Source organism: Chrysemys picta, chromosome 1 (genome assembly GCF_011386835.1).
Source record: "Chrysemys picta bellii isolate R12L10 chromosome 1, ASM1138683v2, whole genome shotgun sequence".
Classification (NCBI taxonomy): Eukaryota; Metazoa; Chordata; order Testudines; family Emydidae; genus Chrysemys; species Chrysemys picta.
Window position 1 is genome coordinate 258,144,440 of NC_088791.1, and position 21,883 is coordinate 258,166,322.

Consider the following 21,883-nt stretch of genomic DNA (forward strand, 5'->3'; position numbering starts at 1 on the left):
TACTTTCTCAGTATGAATCAGGAGGTCTCCCCTGTTGCACCGTCCTTGTGTTTCCTCCCAGTATCCCACTTCTCCACTTGCCTCAGGACTTAGGTGTCCACCTCCCGGTGAACCTAGTTTAAAGCCCTCCTCACTAGGTTAGCAAGCCTGCCTGTGAAGATGCTTTTCCCTCTCTTCGTTAGGTGGATCACATCTCTTCCCAGCAATCCTTCTTCCTGGAACAACATCCCATGGCCGAAGAATCCAAAGTCCTCTCTCCGACACCACCTGTGTAACCACGCATTTACTTCCACAATTCGATGGTCCCTACCTGTGCCTTTTCCTTCAACAGGGAGGATGGACGAGAACATGACTTGCACCTGAACTCCTTTATCCTTCTTCCCAGAGCCACATAGTCTGCAGTGACCCACTCAAGGTCATTCTTGGCAGTACCATTGGTGCCCACGTGGAGAAGTAGGAAGGGGTAGCAGTCCGAGGGCTTGATCAGTCTGGGCAGACACTCCGTCACATCCTGAATTCTAGCTCCAGGCAAGCAGCACACTTCTCATGTTTCCCAGTCTGTATGGCAGATGGATGACTCCATCTTCCTTAGGAGGGAGTCCCCGACCACCACCACCTGTCTCCTCCCCCTGGGAGTGGTGGTCGTGGAATCCCCATCCCTAGGATAATGCATCCCATGCTTTCTGGTAGATAGGGCCTCCATCTGATCCCTTCCCTCAGATGACTCTTCCAAACCCATTCTCCATCTCAGTACCTGTGCAGAGAGCCTGAAAACGCTTTCTTACCTCTATCTGTACTGGGGGTACATGGGCTCTCCTCTTCCTTCTTCTGGAGGTCACATGCTGCCCATTTTCTTCCCCGTTCTGCACCGCCCTCTCTAATTCTTCAGCATGCTGTGCCTGCAGTATCAAATGCTGACTTCTATCCAGAAAGACTTCATTTTTTCTGATGCAGTGCAGGGTTGATACTTGGGTGTCTAGTCCTTTCACCTTTTCTTCCAATATGGAGACCAGCTTGCACTTTGTACAGACGAAGTCGCTTCTATCTCAGGAGAAAGACAAACATGGCACATCCTGTGCAGGTCGCAACAGCTGATTGCTCACTATCCATATTGTCTTTCTTTTAAGAGCCTCTTCAGATGTAGTATTTATTGCTCACAGAAGCCTGAAAGGCAAAGAACTCTGCAGGAACTCCCCGCAGGCGAACTCCCAGGCAAACTCCCTCTGCCAATCAACTACTCAAGACCTACCAGGTACAAAGCACTCCCAATTCACACTTTTCAAACAAACAACCACACGGTCAAACAGTATCTGCAACTTGCACCAGTCAAACAAATGGTCACAGCAGACAGACACTTGGCTATTCACCCCACCAGCTCGCAACACAGCCTCACTAATGTAGCACTCACTGTAGCTCCTCTCGGATGGTTCCCAGGCAAACTCCCTCTGTTGGCTTCTCCTCTGTTTGCAGGTCTGTTAGTACTTCCTAGGTCACCATTTCCAAAAATGCATTTTATTTTAATCTAGAGAGTGGTGAAAATGGTCTTCAGATTTAATCACTGCTCAGAGTTCCTTTCTGGTTTTGCAATAGTTTATTGCAGTAGAATTTAGACTTTTGCTGTTATAAGCCACCACCCTTTCAACACTTGTGCCCCCAACCCATAAGCATTAGCATCTGTGTCTAATATGAGAGGGTGTTTGAAGCACAGGTAGGTCAACATAGAGTTTCACAAGTGCCTTTAAAAAATAAACCACACCTCTGCACATGCAATGGAAATCTGTTTCTACTAGCTGTGTGTCTGAGGTTAGTTTCTTCAGGTTCAGTCACAGATTAAACTACAAACTGAATAATAAGACAATACTTTCTCCAGAAGCATCTGAAAAATGGCTGGGGTGTTGCACAAGCCCAGAATCATTACTTTAAATTGCCATAGTACCTGGCCTGCTGTAATAGCAGTCTTTTTCCAGTCCTTTCAAGCCTCTTGCTATTGCCAACACCCAAGAATTAAAACATTCCACGAGTAACTAGGAATGTGTTTCCACTTCACATCTGCAACACTTGAAAAGCTACAATTCCCTCTAGATCCTTGCTTATATCCACTGAATTACTGACACTGATTACCTCTTCAGCTATAAGGGTATTAGCTGTGATAGAGGACCTAAAAAGATAATAGAAATAAAGCAAGAATAAATTGGGGAATCCCCAGGGACTCCATGAGGATGCAGAGAACTTTTATGTAGGAGGAGGGAATGTTTCTAAGGGCAGGTCCTAACTAGGGGGGGGGGGTCGATTTAAGATACGCAAATTCAGCTACGCGAATAGTGTAGCTGAATTCGACGTATCAGAGCCGACTTACCCCGCTGTGAGGACGGCGGCAAAAATCGACCTCCGCGGCTCCCCGTCGACAGCGCTTACTCCTACCTCCGCTGGTGGAGTAAGCGCGTCGATTCGGGGATCGATTGTCGCGTCCCGACCAGAAGCGATAATTCGATCCCCGAAAGATAGATTTCTACCCGCCGATTCAGATGGGTAGTGTAGACCTAGCCTAAGTCTATAGTAACTTATTTTAGCCCATTGTATCATTTTAATTTTGATCATGATGGTGGTGTGACGTTGCACTCCATATGTTTTATGGAAATATGCTAATGAGTGTGAATATAATGTAACTGGAATATGCTTCATTGAAAAGGTCATAGATTCATAGACTTTAAGGTCAGAAGGGACCATTATGATCATCTGGTCTGACCCCCTGCACGCTGCAGGCCATAAAACCGTCCCCGCCCCTTCCCTGGACTCTGCTGCTGAAGTCCCCAATCCTGTTATTAGTGACCTCAATCGGCAGAGACCCTCCTGCTAGAGATCCCTGCCCCATGCTGCGGAGGAAGGCGAAAAACCTCCAGAGGCTCAGCCAATCTGCCCTGGAGGAAAATTCCTTCCCGACCCCAAATATGGCGATCAGTAAGACCCCGAGCATATAGGCAAGAGTCTCCATCCTGACCCCTTTTAGCCATTATGCTATTTACCTACCATTGCTTGGTTTTCCTTGACAACTATGATTTACCATTAAACCATTCCCTCCATAAACTTATCTAACTTAATCTTAAAGCCAGACAAGTCCCTCGCCCCCACCGTTTCCCTCGGAAGGCTAGCATGTCTGGCTCAACAAGACAGGGTTCTGGAGTCCCAAGCCATCAGAGAAAATGGGCTCAGAGGTAGTTTCAGCACATCAGGTGACTGTCCCAAGAGGGTGTCTGTGACTGAACCTGTCACAGGTGGATCTATCTAGTTATATGTCTCCAGTCACCACAGTATCTAAGTGCCTCACAAACATTACACCCCATACCCCTGTAAAGTAGAGAAGGTTTATTATCCCTGTTTTACAGAGAGATTAAATGTCTTGTCCTAAGTCACAAAGGAAGTCTGTGGGAGAGCTGGGAATTGAATCCAGATCTCCTGAGTCCCACTCCAATCTTTAACCACAAGGCCATCATCAACTCACCCAAAAAGGAAATCAACTATTTCTATCTGGAAAAGCTACTGCTACTTTGTACATTCCCAGTTGAGAAGAAATGGTAGACGAGTAGGGTTTCCAACTTTCTAATTCCAGAAAACCGATCACTCTTGCCCCGCCCAATGTCCCACCTCTTCCCCAAGGCCCCGCCCCTGCCCTGCCCCTTTCCGAAGCCCCACCCCCGCTCACTCCATCACCACTCCCTCCGTTGCTTGCTCTCCCCCATCCTCGCTCACGTGCTCATTTTCACATATTTATTGTTTTGACAGATGTATTATGCTAATTTCAGGTTTTATTTGTTACAGGACGCTAGAGCTGGCAGCAAACTAGGCAAAATGTGGTATTTAAAAAAAAAAAAAAAAAAAGATTTCACAAAGGTTTTCATGATTCTTTCCCTCCCCTCTTCCCATTTTTTGTAACCAGCTTCATGTTTTTTGTTCACTAAAGTTATTGTAATTTTATGTGTGGAATTAGGACCACACATTATCACAGCTGCAATGGGTCCATTAAAGGCCCATTTCTGAAGCCCAAATACAAATCCATACAGTACACCTACAAAAATGCACACCTGTCCATAAACCTATATAAATAAATCTGTAGAAACTGACTCTTACACCTACATACAGATACACATGTGTATTCATGTGTACATATCTAGCATGCACTAACACATAACTTCCACATTATTTATTATTACAATTGTTATTTAGTGCCTAGAGAACCCAACTAAGATCAGGGCTCCAGGGTGGTAGGTGCTGGACATACACATAAAAAGAGAGAGTCTGCAACAAAGATTTTATAAAGTAGCTAGACAAAGGTGCGGAGAAATGTATGATACATTGGGTCTTCTGCAATTACTAATCAACAACATTCACTTTTTAAGAAATAATACATTTCTTTTAGAGTTCCCCTCTCTTTTAAAAACTTGTTATGAAATGAATACATACATATTTTAGGTTATCAATTTTTGTGTGTGCAAGCCAGCAAAAGGAATAAAAGTCAAAGAGTTAGGCTGCAAATTTTATTCACACATGCAGCAATACATACACCTCCCTACACAAAGACACAGTCTCTTACACACATACAATGCATGCATGTGCACACTTGCCTACACAGAGACACCCAGCCGGGGAGGGAGGAGGGTGGGCTGGAGGGGAAAAGATTCGGAGGGTGGAGGAGAGAGGCTGGGGAGGGAAAGAGGCCAAGGACGAGAGTAGTGTGGGGGTAAGAGGGAGCAGTGAAGGAGAGAGGAGGGGGTATGTGGGGTGGATGGAGATGCAGGGGGAGGCAGAAGGCTTCAGGTGCATGAGGATGTGGGGGGCACAGGGGTGTATAGGGACATAATGGGAGTGCAGCAGTGTATGGAGGTGAATAGGATGCAGGGGTGTGAGGGACATGGGTGTGGCGGGTCTGGGAGGTGGAGAGGATGGGTGGGAGAGTGCTGTAAGGGGTACAGAACTGGGATGGATAGGTGTGGAGGGAAGGATGGGATGGGATGGGGGAGGGATGCAGTGAGGGGAATGGGGTTGTAGCCCATTCCCAGCACTCGAAGACAGCTGCCCAGTGAATGTAAAATTGTTTGGATAATTTCAAGAGAAAAATTAAATGCATTATTTTTAATAACACTTTATGAAAGGAATAATTCTTTGAGATATAATAACCTCTTATTCCATCTCAATTAGTTACTTGGATCCATCATGCAGGTCCATCGGTATTCGAGATTATATAAATTTTGAGTAATCTCAGAAAGGATTAGAGAGTTTCAAATTTAATACAGTCCTTTGTGCTTGTAATGTTGTCCCTGCCGGGTTTTTTTTTACTGAATGATGGAGCAAATTGTGAAGAACCTAAGGATGACATAATTTGCTGGAGATGGCATTGTGATAGGAGTCTTGCACAGAGGACTTAATTATTATCTTGAATAATCATTGTTCTAATGAGAGTTGTTTAAAATGACAGCACACTCCCTACCCACAAAGCCAGAACCAAGAAGTAGGAAGACAGTAAATCCCCTTTCAACTTGATGAAATGCAGGAAAATATGATGTTTACATTAGCAGCCCACAAGTCACTAATTTCACCATCTCAAACAGTGGGAGGTATTCCCTATTTCACAGACTGCTGTTTATCTTCTGCATTACCACCATTAGCACTACTCACAATCATGATTATCAATTTAATACCTTGGCTAATTTGAATCCAGAATAATATTTGTTTTCATAAATCTATTCTCCATTGGTAAAAAGAGCTAATGCCAGAGAGTTTCAAATATAGCACTATTAATGAAAGACAGGGCAGTGAGAAGCAGACGTCCTCTAGAAAATTACCACAATCTGCAATTGCCTGTGTTAGTCCTGACTGTTGGTAAGTGGTGATTAACACCCCGCTGGCTGCAGCTGTACTTCTCGATATAGCTTTTCTGAGTAGGAGGATGTACAGAGAGCACCTCATTACTATGTCTTTCAAGCTGAAAAGCATAGAATAATGTGAAATAAACCCTTTAAACAAAAGGTCATAGACCAGAGTATGTTGGCATAAACACTTGCTCACACTTTTCTTCTCATAACACTACAAAGATAAGTGATTTGTTTCATTTTCCTCTATCTCCTATATGTGGCGGTCACACTGCTGAATATTACTGACTCTCAGCCATCCCAACAAATTTTTATATAATTCCTGAAATAAAACAAAGAAGCTTTGTGATGGTTTGCGTCACAAAATCCTTGCTGACACTGCAGAGCACACCCCTCTATCCAAGGCCGGCTCCAGGCACCAGCGGAGGAAGCAAGTGCCTGGGGCAGCACATGCTAAGGGGCGGCATTCCGTACATTCTTGGAGTGACACAGTACGAGTGCCTCTTTTTTTTGCTTTGGCAGTTCGGGTGCCTTTTTTTTTTTTTTTTTTTTTTGCTTGGGGCAGCAAAAATGGTAGAGCCGGCCCTGCCTCTATCCCCAAGATTCTCTATTCCCACAGTCTGCGACCCAGGGCGGTGGAGCACTGGTCAAAAACAGGACAGTTTGTTCAAATGAAAATCCTTCCAGTGTGTACTTCTAAATCTGTGAGTATAAATACAAACATTTGGGCATCTTTGTAACCTATAAATTCCCAGAAACCAAAGGGTTCTCATGGGAGCTGATAGAAATACTGTCTGACATGGTGCATGAATTCACAAGGGTCATTGTCTTAGTGGACTTCAATGTCCATATGGACCATACTTCTGATTGGATAGGAGATTTGAGGCCATTTTAACTCTACTTTTGGTTTCTCGCAGTAATCTCTGAGCCCCTCATGGTTCACATATACCTCCACCACATACATATACATACAGAGGAAGGTTTCTAACCATCAGAGGGCTGAAGTTATATAACTGTTTCCCAATAGGAGCCGTGGGGGCAAACAACGTAATTAGTTTTAAGAGACAGCTGGACAAGCTTATGAGTGCACTTGTACGATGGGGGTTGCTTGTGATGGTAGGGGGCAGGGCTCAGCAGCCCAGAGCCTCACTTTTTGCTTATGTCTTAAGTTTCCAAAAGCTCATTCTTCTAGGTTTCAGCTGGCCAACTACGGGGATAAGGAAGGGATATCCCCCCCTCCCTCACCACCCCATCACCACTGTCCAAGGCATTCTTTTTTTTTTTAATCTCCTTCCTCTGAAGCATCAGGGATGGCCATGGCTAGAGATGGGTCATTGGATGGGGTGGGCCAGAGCTCTGACGTGGCACCAGGTATTCTCTCTCTTGGATGCTTGGCTGGCTGGTTCTGGCTCACATGCTCAGGGTTTAACTGACCACCATATGGGGGGGTGGGAAGAAATTTCCCCCCAGATCAGATTGGCAGTGATCGTGGGGTTTTTCCTCCTTCTTTTACAGTGTGTGTGAGCAGGTCACTTGTCAGGATTATTGAGGTATATCTCATGTAATCACTTCCCTGCCATTGCAGGGGGCCTCAGGACAGGCATGCCTTGGTCCTTCCTAGTCTCTGCCTGTGGTACATAACAGCCTAGTCTCCTCTGGGCTATAATATGTCACTACCAAGAAAGAGGCAAAGACAGCCTAGCTCCCCTCTGCCACAGGAGCAGTAAAGTCACACCCCGCAGAACACTTCCAGAACATAAATCATTTTGTGCATGCAGGTTGCCTGCACTCACCCCCAGACAGCACCTCTCACTGCAAGGAATGAGCCTCTCATTTCATGGACAAGATCATGCACCTCCAGTATGGTCATACAGGCTACCTAAAACAACAAACCAGGAACAGGACCAGAAAAACAATGGCTTCTCCTTCCAAGAACTTGTCTCATTCAAGTAAAAGTCATGGAAGCATTGATGGTGATGTGGGTCAGCACATATTGCTCTGACCCTTTTTCTGATGGATAGTAAGGGGGTAGACAACATCTAGAAATCTATCATCAATGCTAAACGATGCAATGCCAATCATTACTTAACAAACCATTGCTCAGTACTACTACAGTTCAGTCTACAACATGCCATTTCTGTGGAGGTTAATTGAGAAGCTAGTAGTAAATAGCCACCAGTACCACCTGTCAATATCCTGGATCTTTCTCATTCAAGTTTCAAGCTCTAAGCTTATAGAAACTTCTAAATTTTAAGAATAACTGAAATGTTCTAATATCAAGAAATTGAACTGTGCACCAACATTGGGTTGACCAGTATTAAATAATGTTACAGTAGGTGACAGCCTTAGAGCTGGTCTTCACTACAAGGAGATTGATGCTGCTGCAATCGATGCAGCAGGGATCGATTTAGTGGGACTCATGTAGACACGGTAAATTGGTGGCAGAGCGCTCTCAGGTCGACCCCGGTACTCCAGCTCTCGGAGAAAAGTAAGGGAAGTCGACCAGAGAGCATCATTGGCACGGCGCAGTGAAGACACTGGGGTAAGTTGACCTAAGCTATGTTGACTCCAGCTGCATTATTCACGTAGCTAGAGTAGCATAACTTAGGTTGACTTACCCCAATAGTGAAGACAAGCCCCTAGAATGTTAACCCTAGTCCTTTAGTTCAAAAGGTCACTTTTCTCACCTTTGCCCTCATGAACTGAAGCACAGCATCAGAGAGATCAGGAGACTAGCCAAGGGCATTTTCAAGTGATAAAATAGCAACCAATGTGAACCTATCATCGGCCATCATCAATCAAAGATATGTTTTAATGAGCCTAAGCTTCGAAAAGCTGCGCTCACCTGTGACCAGCAGCATGAGCAGAATCCTCAAAGCTATCCACACATTAGGAAAATTCAGCTCTGCATCATGAATGAATTAGGGAACTTGAAATGGAGAGTGCTTCCAATGTGGCAAAATGTGACAGATGTTGTCCAAATAGACACAGAGGTCTTTATCATTGACATCTGAAGATTCCCCATGTGTCAGCATCCAGTGAAGGGCCATACAATAGTTCAAGTGTTTTCCTGTCTACCAGCAACTTATTAAGTGCATACAAAAGCTCACAGGGCTTTTCGTGGTGCTTCATTTGTCCAAACCTTTCTTCAATGGACACTTGAGCAGTGTCAATGAGCAAGCAAAAAACCTCCTTCTTGAATTTTTCTTCCAAGCTTCCCAGCATCTCATCTCTGCCCTTGTAACCAAACTGTCGTTTCCTTGAAGGCAGGCTCAACTCCTAAGTTTTCTGCCATTTCTTTGGCAGCAGTGATGGCACCTTCAAAGCCACTGTCTCTGTAGGCCACATGAAATCAAGGCAGCTTCTCATCAAAGTAGTAGCAGTCACAATGTTCATCGACTGAGTTTGTAATGCCTTGCTTACAACATTTACTTGGAACAGGATATCATGCCTAAGGCTGCAATTCTGTCATGGAGGTCATGGATTCTGTGACTTTCCATGACTTCTGCTGTGGTTCCTGTGGGAGCTGCGGCAGCCGGTGCTTTTGCCCCTCTGCTGCCTAGGAGCTGCAGGAACACATAGCTGGGTAGGGAGCCTCTGCCAGCCCCGCAAACCTCCCACCCACCCAGCACCAGCCGGTCCCCGGCCACCTCTCCCAGCACCCCCGGTGCCCGCAGACAGCTCCCCCCAAGCACCTCCGGCCCCCAACCCAAGTTTTAGTCACAGGTATTTTTACTAAAAGTCATGGACAGGTCACGGGCCATGAATTTTGGTTTACTGCCCGTGACCTGTCCAAGACTTTTACTAAAAATACCCATGATTAAAACGTAGCCTTAATCATGCCAAACCACAGTTGAGACCAGAAATTTGAAGTGATCAGGTTTGCCAGGCTTTGCACCTCATGTCAGATTCTGGCCTCGACTCGACTGCGTCAGTTCCATCAGGGTGTTGTAAACCTCAGTCACTTGCTACCTCACTGGTCTTATGCTGCTGTCAAGTGTCACTTAGCAGCTTCACGATCAGATTTGTAACACTGTCCGTGAGGATCTTCCACCTGATAGTTGATACTGAAAACAGAACATATATTCTTTGCAGTACTCCAAAGAGATACTGAATCTAAAGAAGATGATGTTGCATTTGACAAAACCAGGTTGAGGGAATGGCAGCCACAAGGCATGAAGAAAGCTCTTGGATTCGGCACAAGGATCCTTGCCTGGACACCACTGTTTCTCCCCTTCATGTTCATGCTGTTGTCATAGCCTTGGCCGCAGCAGTAGTGAAGCTTTATTTTATTCTCATTCATGCTACTTGACTTAGGTGCTCATGCATGACATGGTCGTATTTCCCAAGGAGCTCTACCAAACCGAGGAAATTACCATTATGTTCAGTGAACAACTTATCAGACGAGCCCCAGAAAGCCAGATTATTCTTTGCAAATGTGATGTTATCTGATTACAATATGACCATATAGAGCATTATTGCAACCACTGTTATATATTTGCAGCAAATCTTGTACAAAGGTTGTCAAGTGAGGTGTCTATTAAAAGGTTGCGATTTGCTGGTTATGATTATGCTATCTGTATGCATGTATCATTTTTGTTTTTGAAGTTATAAGTATTGGCTCTATACCTGGATTTCAAATATTTGCTCCTGAGATACTGCCCACAAGGTAGCTACCCAGCACATCTTGGAGGGACTATTCAAACTGAGTGGCCCATCAAAAGGACACTTAACTCACAATGGACCATGGGAGATGCCCATCTACACTGAGTGGACTGTCATGTGCTGTCTGGAGTGTAAGTAATGGTGTCGTGCAATGACTGAGCAAAATTGGGCATGAACACATGACTCACCCATGTGACTCCAAAGTCCAACTTGTTGCCATAATTTTCCACAGTAAGAACAATGGGATGCCCTCGACATGGCAAAAGCTATAAAAGAGCCTGGAAACACCTCCATTTTGTCTTCAATCCTGCTTCTTACCTCTGGAGGAACCTGGCTACAAACTGAAGCTCTGAACAAAGGACTGAATGACCCATCCAAGCTGTGGATGTATTCCAGAGACTTGACTTAAGGCAGCAGTTTATTCCATCACTGCTACAAGTCTGAACCAAGAACTTTGCCATTATGGCATGTAATTGATTCCTTTAACCCAGGGGTAGGCAACCTTTCAGAAGTGGTGTGCCAAGCAGGGGCGGCTCTAGGCACCAGCAAAGCAAGCACATGCTTGGGGCAGCCCATTTGCAGGGGCAGCAGGGATCCAGCATGGGAGCTGAGAACCAACAGGGGGCCCTGGGAGCTGTAGTTCCTTGGTTAGCTCCCTGCCTATAGAGCCAGCCCTGGAGCAGGGAAAGAACTACATTTCCCAGCATTCCCTTGGCCACTACCAACAGGAAAGAGGGGGAGGGAGCGAGGTAGCTGAGACCTCATGCTGCAGCCTGCTGTGAATGGAAAGCTGCGCTGTGAATAGGGATACTATATTTTAACATTCAAAAAATAGGACACTCCACAGGGAGGGAGGGTAGCCCCACCCTGCCACCATCCACTCCCTCCGACTGCCCCCCACAGAAACCCCAACCCATCCAACCCCCCCTGCTCCCTGTCCCCTGATCACCCCTGCCCCTAACTGCCCCCCAGGACTCCACCCCCTATCTAAGCACCGCTGCTCCTTGTCCCCTGATTGCCCCCTCCCGGGACCCCTGCCCCTAACTGCCCCTTGGGACCCCACCCCCATCTAAGCCTCCCTTCTCCTTGTCCCCAACTTCCCCCTCCTGAGACTCCCCCCCCCAACTTCCGCCCTAGGACCCCACCCCCTACTTGTCCCCTGACAAACCTCCGGGACTCCCATGCCTATCCAACCACTGCCTGTCCCCTGACTGCCTCCCCCAACCCATCTAACCCCCCCTTCTCCCTGCCCCTGACTGCCCCCCCAAACCTCTGCCCCATCCAACCCCCCAACCCCCTTACCATGCCTCTAAGACCAGCGTGTCTGTCTCCGCGCAGCGCCAAACACACTGCTGCATACATGCTGCTGTGCTCCCCTGTGGAGCCACAGCCTGCCCCCTGCCCACCCCGGCACCTGCCTTCCAGATTTGAACACCTCAAAATTCAGGAGTGCTGAAGCTCAGTTTGGGCAGCTGTTACTTTATTTCTCCCAAATCAAATATACTGATCCACTGTAACTTGCTGTAGAAAAAGTGGGATAAAATTGAACAAGAAATGCTTCCCAGTGGTTATTAGGACTGGAATTGCTATTTTCAACACCCATTGCCTTTTTTGTTTGTTTGTTTGTTTGTTTAAAAGGAAGACACTGATATTGCATTGGCAAATTCCCCATAGAAAGAAAGAGTGGAACAAAAGAATAATAAAGGCACCTCAACTTTTCCTCATTTATGTAGGACAGTCTTATAATATGCATCCAGATATCCTCCAATCACTCAAGCTGAAAATTGTTCCACTTTACTGCAGTTCTGTAACCATATGGGAACCAATCCTGTCTGTGTTCTGTGCACATCTAAAATTCCTGCTGAATGACCTGCCGTGGGAGCGAGTTACCAGTGACCCAGGGCTGTGGCGGAAGGAAGGTGCAGGTGGGGGGGAGAGAGAGCCCAGGGCTGGGGTGGCAGGAAGTGTGTGTGGGGCAATGGTGGGGGGGAAATGAGGGACCCCAGAGCTGGGGCGGCAGGGGGTGGGGAGGGGGAGAGCCCAGGGCTGGGGCAGCAGGGGGTGCGGCGAGGAGCCCAGGGCTGGGACGGGGGGCAGCCAAAATTTTTTTTGCTTGGGGCGGCAAAAAACCTAGAGCCGGCCCTGGTGCCGAGTCTTCATTTATTCACTCTAATTTAAGGTTCCGCGTGCCAGTAATACAGTTTAACGTTTTTAGAAGGTCTCTTTCTATAAGTCTATATATTATATAACTAAACTATTGTATGTAAAGTAAACAAGATTTTCAAAATGTTTAAGAAGCGTCATTTAAAATTAAATTAAAATGCTGATCTTACGCCACCAGCCTGCTCAGCTCGCTGCCAGCCTGGGGTTCTGTTCACCTAGGCCGGCAGCAGGCTGAGCAGGGCCTATGGCCGGGACTCCAGACCTGGGGGGATGTTTCAGGGGTCAGGGCAGAGGGCTGGGGTGTGTGTGGGGGGGGGGTTCAGGGATCAGGGCAGAGGGCTGGGGTGTATGGGGGGGTGAAGTGCAGAAGGCTGGGTGGGGGGGGTGCAGGGCAGAAGGCTGGGTGTGTGTTGGGTGTGGGGGGTTCAGGGCGGAGGGCTGGAGTGTGTGGGGGTGTAGGCAGAAGGCGGGGTGCTCGGCTCGTGGGGGTGCTCCCAGCCCCTACCCTGAGCGGCTCACGGCAGAGGGCTGGAAGGGATATGCCCTATTCCACCCCCTTCCCCAGGCTCCATCCCTACCTCTCTCTGCGTCCTCTATGGAGATGTGTGCACGCTGCCGCTCTTCCCCCTCCCACTCGCTAGGGCCATCAGCTGATTGGCGCAGGGAAGGAGAGGAGGAGGGGCTGGAAAGCACCACACTGGGGGAAGAAGCCGGGGAGAGGGGGAAGCTTGGGTGCTGCAGAACCAAGCTTCTGCCTCCTGCCCCCGCAGGGGAGAGCAGTGGGCAGGGGGGCTGAGTGGGGCTGGGGGCCGGGACCGCGGCAGGGAGCTGTGTGCCACTCAAAATCGGCTCACGTGCCGTGTTTGGCACGCGTGCTGTAGGTTGCCGACCCCTGCTTTAACCAATTTTAATTCTCACCTTACTTTCTTTCTTTTTATGATTAAATCTTTAGATTTTAGATACTAAAGGATTGGCATCAGTGTGATTTTTTGATAAGATCTGTTAGTTATATATTGACCTGGGTGTGTGGCTGGTCCTTTGGGATCAGAAGAACCTTTTATTTGATGAGACTGGTTGTAAAGAACCACTCACTTTTAAATCCAGTGTTTTCGGTGGTAATACAAGGACAGGAATGCTGGAGGAAACTGCTTTTATAACTTCTTGTTAGTCAGTGTGGTGAAACAGAAGTTTACTTTTGTTGCTGGTTTGGTATATCCTATGGGGGATTAGCCACCAGTCTTGGGGTGTATCTGCCCTATTTCTCAGCAGTTCGTCCTGAATTTAGCATCCTCAATTTGTGACCCAAGAAGGCATGGTTACAACAAGGAAGAGGGTAATTGAGATCAGACAATCAAGCACGTTCCTCCAGTGCTGGGTTTCTACATTAATAATGCACTGGTTTTCTGCATCTATTCATTTATTAGCTTGAGCCTGGACTTGACCTCTATCCATTTGGAGTAGGCCTTAAAATGGCAGAGTGACTTTTCATGTTGCTTCAGAGCATCAGCTAAGTTATGCCAGTAATTGTACCCAGAAAGTGCAAACAATTTGGCATTCTTGTTAAATATTTAGCAACAAAAACAGAACACTTTGTCAGCTGATTTTGATGAAACTAGCCAATGCTGATTCAGTTTCTCACCACTGTCAAGCATTCTTCCACAGTGTGACTTTGAGAAGTGTCACGTCTGCTCATTTACGAGAAACATCATATCCTCGATTTTGTCCAGTCCGTTCAAAAGTGTACAATCAATATTGGCAGAGTTTAGGATTGCCAACCATAAAGCAGGATCTGATGTATCAATTTGTGGTGTGCAATTTTTCTCACTGCGGTTCCTGTCATCATGCAAGGCTGATTCTTCTCTATCATTTCTCTCCTTTTCATGTAAACCAGATTTTTCTTTGTCATCACTCTCCTTTACGCTGCCAGGAAAGCTGGACAATTCTGAATCATTTTTCTCACATTTCCATTCCTTATCTTCAGGTAAATCTGCTAATTCCTTAGTAATAGGGCTTCCATCATTTACGCTTTGCTCCTCAATTACTTCTGCACTGGGATGATTGCTACTGCCTAAAGCCCTGTCTATGTTGTTCTGTTTCAGATATTTTCCCTTCAAATTTGCCCCTTGCTGCAAACTAGATTGCAACTGAGCTTTTTGCTTCCTATCCTGAGCTCCTGAAGGCTTCTTCAGGGGCATCTTTTCTATGGGGGAAAAGAGACAGTATTAGGGAGAGCAAAAGTCTATGTTCCACAGTCTTAGAAAGTCATCAAATATAATGTGTTAAGCGTGGCAAAAGTAGTAACAGTATTTCTTTTATATTTTTCAGTAGATAGGTGTTCAATAGATATCTCTGGCATCTCATTAAATATGTCCTTTATCAGTCACTGTTTATACTCTTCAAGTTTTAAAACACAAGTACACTTTCACAACTACACAATAAAACAGGTTCACAATATCGCAGCTGGACTCTCGCTTCACTTCAGTTCATTCTTATATCTCACTGACTGACTGACGATGCCACACCCTTATATACTCACGAGAGCATGGCTGACAACATTCTAGGAGGTTAGAAGAAAATGTAGTTCTCAGAAAGTCTGGAAGGTTCCACGAGATTCTATAAAGGTCCAGAGTATTCTAGGAGGTGAGTGAAAAATGCATCCACATACAGAATACCTTTAACATTTTGCCAGTCTGCCTAGAAACACCTTGAAATTGCTCAGATCATTCTGCTCAGACCAAATCCACAGAATTTTTATGTGTAATCTCCATCTCCAAAGACTTCACCTATAGAGTCCAACAATGCTCCATTCTCTCCCCCCACATTATTGAACATCTCTATGAAGCTGTTGGGAGAGCTGGTGAGACAACACAGGCCGAAGTGCCAGCAGTGCATGAATGACAGGATCTCTAAATCTCTTTTAGGTCCAACACAGACTTAGGAAAAATTCCATCTAGATGAAGAAAAGCTTACTAAAACTGAATCTTGGCAAGACTGGGCTGCTGCTGAAAGGAAGAGGGTATCACCTGGAAGAACTTGACTCCTCTGTAATATTGCCTGCTATTGAGGATAGCAGGCAACATTGTTTTGATTGTCAGATTGCTCTGCAGACGTGGGTCTTTTGGGGATATTCAGTCATGGAAGCAAAAAGATCCTTGGCAGTTTGTGACTGGCCACAAGACTCCATCTCATCATATCAGACTCAGACCTGGCCCTAGTGACCCATATATTTGTGATTGCTAGGCACATCTGTGAAAGAAGCTACACACACTCCAACTAGCACAAAACAAAGCAACCCATTTACTAGGATTCTCAGGCTGCTGTGGACCCACCACTTGGATAAGTACTCACTCTGCACTGGCTACTCATTGAATGCATAGTGTAATTCAAAGTCTCTGCTCATGATACTCAAAGCTTTCTCCACAGGATTGTCCCTGACTACCTCAAACATCCCCTCTTCCTTCATAACATTGGCTTCCCATGATAGCTGCATTCCACTAGAATGATGAAAATACCATCTGAGAGTGGGAGGCTTTGTTACTCCGAAAATAGATTAAGGGTACCCCAGGAATAGCCCACCTATTGCCTCCTCCGGGATTTACCAAGGGTTCCCTCAAAAACAGCTCACCTGTTATAACCACACCAATCTGTTCTCATCAGGTAGGGGTCTCCAGGGTGGCTAAGGAAATACTTGGAGGACAGCCTTCTGATAAATGATTGACAAGCAGTATTCTTTTCTAAAACAAGGTACCCTTTTATTTATGCAAACAACAATCCCTGACACAACAGGAAACTAAAACACAAATCCCTTACAACAGTGGTTCTCAAACTAGGGCCACTGCTTGTTCAGGGAAAGGCCCTGGCGGGCCGGGCCAGTTTGTTTACCTGCCGCAATCTGCAGGTTCAGCTGATCACGGCTCCCACTGGCCATGGTTCGCCGCTCCAGGCCAATGGGGGCTGCAGGAAGGGCGGCAGGTAAACAAACTGTCCTGGCCCGCCAGGGGCTTTCCCTGAACAAGCAGCAGCCCTACTTTGAGAACCACTGCCTTACAACATGTTAAAGACCACCCGAAATCATAACAACATACAGTTGGAATGATCCTAAGTGGTTGCACCCTGCTTCAGAAGGCCAGCCTTTCACAAGTCACTGACAGCAACTCTTAGATATTCTTTAACTCTTGGGGGGAGGGATAGCTCAGTGGTTTGTGCATTGGCCTGTTAAACCCAGGGTTGTGAGTTCAATTCTTGAGGGGACCACTCAGGGATCTGGGGCAAAATCAGTACTTGGTCCTGCTAGTGAAGGCAGGGGGCTAGACTCAATGACTTTTCAAAGTCCCTTCCAGTTCTCAGAGATAGGATATCTCCATTTATTTAAGACTTTTACAATTAACATGCATACCTCTTTATTAACCCAAACACACACATATATACACTAACACTATACTATACTATACAATAACTATAATTATCTGACAGACTTACTATGCTGCAATGTCTCTCCTGAATGTGCTCTCTCTCTGTCTCTTCTCCCTCTGCTCCAGTGACAGGACTTCCTCTGCTGCTGTTCTTTTTCCTCAATGATTACCAGTGAAGCTGAGCTGGCAACATTGTGCAGGTGATCAGTCTCCACAGGTCATTGATGACAGCAGCTCCTCAGTTCAAACTATGGCAACTCCCTTCAGCTACTCACTAACGCATTGACTTTTATACCGTTCTGTCAAAACTTTCTAGACACTTTTGCTAATATCTTTGTCAGATCTTTCTTGAATGCATGCCAACTGCCAACATTTTAAACTGTCAGTTCTATTTTTAACCTTGTTTCTAACTGCCAGTTCTATTTTTAGCCTGTGACCGTTATTTACCTCAGTGTCATGATCCACCTTTTTCCTGCCAATTTGGTTCTCCCGCCAATTCTGTATTTAGCACTATGTGACCTGCAGCTTCCATTTAATAGTGGAGTGACTCTTGCTTATTTAAAATGGAAGCCAGGGATCTGGGGATATTAAGATGGAATTACTCTGGTATCAGCTTGTAAGTGCAGGAGACAAAGCTTTCATAGGAGCTGCAACTAGTCCAGGGGTAGGCAGCCTATGACACGCATGCCGAAGGCGGCACACGAGCTGATTTTCAGTGGCATTTGCACTGCCCGGGTCCTGGCCACCGGTCCAGGGGGCTCTGCATTTTAATTTAATTTTAAATGAAGCTTCTTAAACATTTTAAAAACCTTATTTACTTTACATACAACAATAGTTTAGTTATATATTATAGACGTATAGAAAGAGACCTTCTAAAAACTTAAAATGTATTACTGGCATTCAAAACCTTAAATTAGAGTGAATAAATGAAGACTCGGCCCACCACTCCTGAAAGGTTGCCAACCCTGAACTAGTCTATGGAACATCTTCTTGCAAGAGATAATAATCACAGAACTACTCTCTTTCCAAACTACATGCAAAACTTATTTATTCAACTTAAGAATTTACTGCGGAAAAGCTAACACAGAGAGAGACAAACAAAACAACCCCAATGAACTAATCAAGCTATTACTTCTACAGGGTGGAAGAAAAAGAAATTATTTCTATTTTTAAATATTTGCAAGAAGCTAAAATCTTGTGGTGAAGGGGGACATATATAGCAATTTCTTAGATAGATTAGATTGATAATGTGAACATTAATCAGATTTACCAACCTGTGTAAATGCATTTTAACTAAGATTAATAAACATACATCAACAGGAGGCTTCTCATAAAGGGTACGGGTGATCTGAGATTTACTGCTCGAGTTCTTGAGCATCCTTGAAACAAATCTTTTAAGATAAATAACGTAATGCAATCTCAGAAAAGAGTCAGTGCCCTGACTACAGCAGTCCTTATTTATACTTTAAAATGACATTTGTGAGAAAAAAATTCCTCACTTTCTTTTAAATCTGAAGCTATCATATGGATAGATATCCAATAGTGCACAGGCAATTAAATCCATCTTAACTAAGAATCTATGAATTCATGAAATTGGAATAATACTTTGGTTCCATATAGCACTTGTCCTCGCAAATGTGAATGTCTGAAGGGAAAGTGTGAAATTCAGAGCGATTTTTGTATGAACTTCAGCCACCGAGTGGTATGGAAAGCCAGAGTTTGAAGCAACAACAAAAAGCTAGGTGAGCATCAAGAGAGAGAAACCACCACCTGAGAAGCAATTGGCCTTATTCAAAATGGTGGAGATCACCAGCCAAGGACACTGCAGAATATTGAAGAGGACTAGTGAGCAGACATTTGCAGAAACATCAGAACAAATTGAGTAACCATCACTAATCAAGGCTAGACTGCAGGCACATTTCCTCATCAACCTCTATGTCTACACCCCTATACTATACGCCTTGCCCCATGATATTACACTACTGTCCCCATTTTAGTCACAGGCTGCGCGTGACAGTCAAGTTAAAAAGTTATTTTAGTTTTATCATCTTTAGCAAGATGCTTTTCAAATTCTTTCTTGGCCTGCCTTATTATACTTTTACACTTAAGCTGCCAGAGTTTGTACTCCTTATTAACCTCACTAGGTTTTGACTTCCAAATCTTAAAGGATGCCTTTTTGACTCTAATGGCCTCCATTTCTCTGCTGTATAGCCATAGCATTCTTTTGGTTCTCTTATAGTATTTTCTGATTTGGGGTATACAGTTGGTTTGTGCCTCTATTATGCGATCTTTAAATAGTTCTATGCTGCTTACAGGCCTTTTATCCTTGTGACAGCCTGTCAAGGCTGGATCCCCACTTTGAACTTTAGGGTACAAATGTAGGGGCCTGCATGAAAACTTCTAAGCTTAACTACCAGCTTAGCTCTGGTTCCGCTGCCACCATTTCAATTTTTCCCTCCCTGGGAAGCCTTGAAAAACCTTCACCAATTCCCTGGTGAATACAGATCCAAACCCCTTGGATTTTAAAACAAGGAGAAATTAACCATTCCCCCTCCTTCCTCCCACCAACTCCTGGTGAATCAAGATCCAAACCCCTTGGATCTTAAAACAAGGAAAAAATCAATCAGGTTCTAAAAAAAAAGCTTTTAATTAAAGAAAAAAAGGTAAAAATCATCTCTGTAAAATCAGTATGGAAATTAACCTTACAGGGTAATCAAACTTAAAGAGCTCAGAGGACTCCCCTCTAGTCTTAGGTTCAAAGTACAGCAAACAAAGATAAACACTCTAGTAAAAGGTACATTTACAAGTTGAGAAAAACAAAGGAAAACTAACACGCCTTGCCTGGCTATTTACTTACAAGTTTGAAATAGGAGAGACTTGTTTAGAAAGATGTGGAGAACCTGGATTGATGTCTGGTCCCTCTCAGTCCCGAGAAGAAGAACACACTCCCAAACAAAGAACACAAACAAAAGCCTTCCCCCCCTCCAAGATTTGAAAGTATCTTGTCCCCTTATTGGTCCTTTAGGTCAGATGCCAGCCAGGTTACCTGAGCTTCTTAACCCTTTACAGGGAAAAGGATTTTGGAGTCTCTGGCCAGGAGGGATTTTATAGTACTGTACACAGGACAGCTGTTACCCTTCCCTTTATAGTTATGACACAGCCCCTTTTAATTTCTGTCTAATAAACATCCACATCTTTGGGTAGTTTCCCTTTTTAACCTTAAATGTTATTGTGGTGGTTTTTTTTTTAGTATTATTCCCCTCTACAAGGATCTGAAATTTAATTACATTATGGTCACTACTACTGAGCAGTTCTGTTACCTCTTGGACCAGATCCTGTGCTCTACTTAGGACTGTATCAAAAACTGACTCTCCCCTTTTGGGTTACAGGACTAGCTGCTCCAGAAAACAGTCATTTATGCCATCTTGAAATTTCTGCATCACACCCTGAGGTGACATTTACCCAGTCAGTATGAGGATAGTTGAACTGCCCCATATTATCGTACTTTCTGTTTAGTAGCCTCTCTAACCTCCCTTGGCATTTCACAGTCACTTGTCACCCTCCTAGTCAAGTGGTCAATAGTATATTCCTACTGCTATAGTCTATTATTCAAGCAAGAATTTCTATCCATAGAGCTTGGTACAGTTTGATCCATTGAAGATTTTTACCTTATTTGACTCTATGCTTTCTTTCACATATAGCGCCACTCCCCCACCAGCACAACCTACTTGTCATTCCTATATACTTTGCATTCTAGTATTACCTTGTCCCGCTGATAAACCTCATTCCACCAACTTTCGGTGATGACTAGTATATCAATATCCTCGTTTAATACCAGGCACTTAAGTTCACCCATCTCAGTATTTAGACCTCTACCATTTGTATATAAGCACTTGTACATTTGGTCAGTGTTTAGTTGCTTGCCGTCATGTGTTATTTTTAAATGGCACTCTTGTACTTTAGACTATTCCTCGCTAGCTCTTACTTGAACTTTACCAACTTCTTTCCTATCCTCTTTACTAGGATATAGAGTTGCCCTTTCATCCCTAAAGGATGTCTCTTCACAAACTGTCTGCTCTTCCGCACCTGTCAGCTTGCCCCAGTTCTTAGTTTAAAAAAATCCTCTGCAATCTTTGATGTGAACACAGCAAAATGAGGACAGACATAATTCCATGCATAAGTGGCAGGCTGCAACTTTTATTAAAATTTAACACAGGGTAGGGGTGCTATCCACCCATCACCCATACTCTCCTATACCAGGCATTTAATTGGTTTCAGTGTGGGAGTTACAGGACTCCTTACCATATAACCCATAACTAGCACCAGAGTTACAGGGCTCATTACTATATAACCCATAATGAGGGGTAGGCTCTCCTCAGCCTGCTCCCCAAGACTCATCTCTCTCTGAATCCTACCATTCTCCGCTCCACCACGAGGGTGACAGAGGGTGCAGCAGGGTGGGGACCTTGTTTTACAAGGGACCACGAGGGCTCACAATATCACTCACACCATGAGACAACACCAAAATCTCAGATCTTTTACATCTGGGAACCATTCATTTTATTCTCTTAACTTTATTCTCTTTTATCCTCATACCTCTGGAAACTGGCTGCAAGTTGTGACAAATAAACAACCCATCCCAGTACTTCAGTTAAGTACTAAGCATGTTCCTACTCAATCTACTGTGGTTTGAAGATGGTGCAAGGAAGGCAAAAAACTCCCTGGTCCTCTGCCAATTGGTCCATGGGAGAAAAAGATTCTTTCTTGACTCCCAAAATA

General features: G+C 44.9%; 1 protein-coding gene across 2 annotated transcripts in view; it reads right to left on the bottom strand.

Moving 5' to 3' along the window:
- LOC135980821 (heparan-sulfate 6-O-sulfotransferase 3-like) overlaps nucleotides 1-17,403 on the bottom strand; it is a 61,300-nt gene extending 43,897 nt beyond the window's left edge. For both annotated transcript variants that reach the window (XR_010597721.1, XM_065581048.1), the window contains exon 1: nucleotides 17,172-17,403. The gene's annotated coding sequence lies outside the window, so the exon portion shown is untranslated. The remainder of the gene's footprint in view (nucleotides 1-17,171) is intronic.
- Between the last annotated feature and the right edge of the window lie 4,480 nt (nucleotides 17,404-21,883).